Source organism: Zingiber officinale, chromosome 10A, assembly GCF_018446385.1.
Source record: "Zingiber officinale cultivar Zhangliang chromosome 10A, Zo_v1.1, whole genome shotgun sequence".
NCBI classification, from domain to species: domain Eukaryota; kingdom Viridiplantae; phylum Streptophyta; class Magnoliopsida; order Zingiberales; family Zingiberaceae; genus Zingiber; species Zingiber officinale.
Window position 1 is genome coordinate 52,384,478 of NC_056004.1, and position 3,489 is coordinate 52,387,966.

General features: G+C 38.6%; 1 non-coding gene across 1 annotated transcript; it reads left to right on the forward strand.

Moving 5' to 3' along the window:
* The first annotated feature begins 2,622 nt into the window (after positions 1-2,622).
* On the forward strand, positions 2,623-2,729 carry LOC122028381. Its single transcript, XR_006124772.1, has one exon. It is a non-coding gene; the product is annotated as a small nucleolar RNA R71 (small nucleolar RNA).
* The last annotated feature ends 760 nt before the right edge of the window (positions 2,730-3,489 follow it).

The window sequence follows — 3,489 nt, forward strand, 5'->3', positions numbered from 1 at the left end:
AGTTGTAGATCTTGAGGGTATGAGAGGAGAATTGTTGTTTAGATCTAAATCTGGATGTGGTTTATGGAGAAGAATGATTGAGAGATCTAGATCTGAGAGGTTAAGAAGGAAGGTTGAAGATGAGAAAGGGTTGGAGAGAAGATTTGGCATGGGGGTGTGGCCGACATGGCCTTGGCATGACCGTGTCTTATAGGCACAACCAGTTCAAGATGCTCCACACAGTAGTGTAGATCTACACGACCCAAGCAGTCCTCCTTTCGATCAAAATCGCACGGCCGTGCCAAATGGCACAAGCAGTGCCATCTCCTCCTCGGCTGGGCTCACACGACCGGTGTGTGTCACACAGCCATGTTCATTTTCTTCTCTGTTAGCCTCACAAGGTCGTGTGTGTCACACAACCTCCTTCTTCTCCTCCTTTGGAATTTTCACACGATCGTGTGAAATCACACGACCTTATCCTTCTTTTTCTCTAGTGAGCACACATGGCTAGTGTGAGTCACATGACCTTGTGCTCCTCCACCTCTGTAAGTGTCACACGACCGTGTATGGTACACGACCGAGCTCTGTTAAGTCCAGTATTACTGAATTTCCTCCTTTTTGACTTCTCCAATGCTTCTGGAAGTAATGTACAACCTAAAAATAATAAACAAAAACAATTTTAAAACATTAACTAATGAAAAAGAAAGTTACAATTGAATCTAACTAAAGAAACCCTTGGGTTGCCTCCCAAGAAGCGTTTGTTTAAGGTCATTAGCTCGACCCCGTTTCCGTTTTCACGGCTATACCCAAGGGGACATGGATTTCCCTAGGGTTGAGTGTGCTTCTTCTTCCCTCATTCTTGCCCTCGGAGGGTAGATGTACTTCTCAGTTTTTATTTGGGGCTTTCTCTCAACAATTGCTAGATCATGTTCCTCATTCGGCGGCCTCCCATGAGGATGGAAGTTTCAATCCTCCAATTTGTAAGCATCCACCCTGCTGCAAATGCTCACAATAAAGAAGAGGCATGATTAGAAGAATTAGATAGATCATACTCTAACCTTTCTTTACCGATTACCAATGAAAGTTTATGGGTTTTCACGTCGATTATAGCTACAGCTGTTGCAAGAAAGGGTCTTCCCAGTATTATTGGAATCTTCAGGTCTTCTTCCATGTCAAGCACAACAAAATTTATGGGAATAATACTCCCACCCACTTCTACTAGCACATCTTCAGCAATACCCATAGGGTACCTGCAAGTATGATAAGCTAATTGTAGTGCCATAGTAGTAAGTTTAAATTTTTTTAGACCAAGCTTATTACAAATTGAGTATGGAATGAGGCTAACACTTGCCCCAAAATCATAAAAACTTTTTCTATTAATTCAGATCCTATAGTGTAAGGAATATAAAAGCTTCCTGGGTCTTGGAGCTTCGGGGAAGTGTTCTTCTCAAATAAAGCGCTACATTCTTCAATAAGAGTTACGGTCTCGATCTCTCCTTTTCTTCTTTTGTTGGAGATAATATCCTTTAGAAATTTGGCAAACTTTAGCATTCGTTGAATGACATCTATTAGAGGGACCTCAAGATAAATATCTTTAACCTTATCAAGAAATCTGCCAAATTCTTCATCCTTCTTCAACATGACTAATCTTTTAAAGGGATTACTTGGCTTTGAGGGTAGCGTGGAAGAGTCTCTTCAACCTTCTTGGTATTCTCCTCATCATCTTGAATCTAAACTGGTTCAAGTGTTGGAGGAGAGAACTCTTCTTGAATTTTCATCCCTTTTGGAGCAGCCACTTGAGAATCCCCCAAGGTCCGTCCGCTCCTAAGCTCAATTCTGTTGCATTGTTCCATTGGATTTACATCAGGTTTTCTAGAAAATTATCCTGATGCTCTTGAAGATGAAGAAGTTATCTGGGTAATTTGGCTATATTACATTTTCTGGTGTTTCTCTAAATTATCTATTTTCTGATTCAACAACTTGATTTCTTGCTTCAATTCGTTTTGACCATAAATGACTTCTTCAAGCATTTTCTCTAATTTAGAAAATTGACAACCATGAGAAGGTTGTTGTTGTTGAAAGTCTTGTTGCCTAGGCTGGTAGCTTGCTCTAGCCCCCGTGGATGTCCCTTCATATTGATTATTATGATAAGAGAAGTTTGGATGATTTTTCCAACCACGGTTGTATGCGTTGGAGTATGGATTGTTCTGTTTCTGATTATAACTCATGATAGCATCGCACTGCTCAAGTTGATTGATAGGTATAGAGATGGCTCCCAATGGGCATGAGTCTTGAGCATGATCTGTGCTTCCACATGTTTCACAAACACACACTATGGCGTTGACCGTGTTAGAATTTATTCCCATATTTTTCAGCTTTTTAGTAAGAACATCTAGTTTTGAAGACATCAAAGTAATTGTATCTACATCAAATTTTCTTGATGCTTTAATTGGATTTAGATAAGAATAGCCTCCACTTCTTTCTATTGCCCATTGATGATGGTTTTGTGCTACACTTTCAATAATACTCTCGACTTCATCTATGCTTTTGTCCATAAGTGCCCCTCCAGGTGCAGAATCTAAAGACACCTTTGTATGATAGTTGATGCTGTTATAAAATGTGTGTAGAACTAGCCATTTTTCCAATCCATGATTTGGGCATTGTCTGAGCATATTGTTATATCTATCTCATGCTTCAAATAATGATTCAGAGTCTGACTGTTTAAAGCTTGCTATTAAATTTCTCATATGAGCAGTTTTGCTTGGAGGATAGAATTTGTCTAGAAATTGTTACTCACATTATTCCCAAGTGGATATACTATTTACTGGCAAAGAATGTAGCCACTGTTTGGCTCTGTCTCTCAAAGAAAATCCAAATAATAATAATCGCACTGCTTGTCACGCCCCAGGTAGTCCCTGCCAGAAGAAATTTTAGCAGCATCTCCCCTGTATGGGTGACAATATGAAACTTTACTACATCAATCCAGATACCTCGGCCAACATGGCCGGAATATACGTATAACATAAAAGTACAATAAGCAAGCATCCACGCAGTTTAATAGTAACAACTAATCTAAAGAAAAGATAAGAAAATCATCACAAAAATCCTACTCAACTACACTCATAAAACACAAATCCGATATCCTACTCAAATACACCCATAAAACACAAAACTCCAGCATACATTCAAATAAAAACCCATCGACACATAACAAAACGTATAAGATCCAAATTGTAACGACCACCCTTCTCACTACTCTCTAAAGGTGTCCATTACATAACTACTATAAACTCTTACTTAACTAGTGTAACAAACTGTACATAATTTTTCCAGAAAACTTAAAATTTCGACAGAGTATATGTTGTTCGGCAGGACTAAAATACAATATAATACTCCAAAATTCAGAACATGCACATATAACTCATAATAGCAGAAACATATGAAACTATATATCAATGCAAACACAAAAGTATCTACTTACTAAACAGAACTCATCTTAACATGCAAACT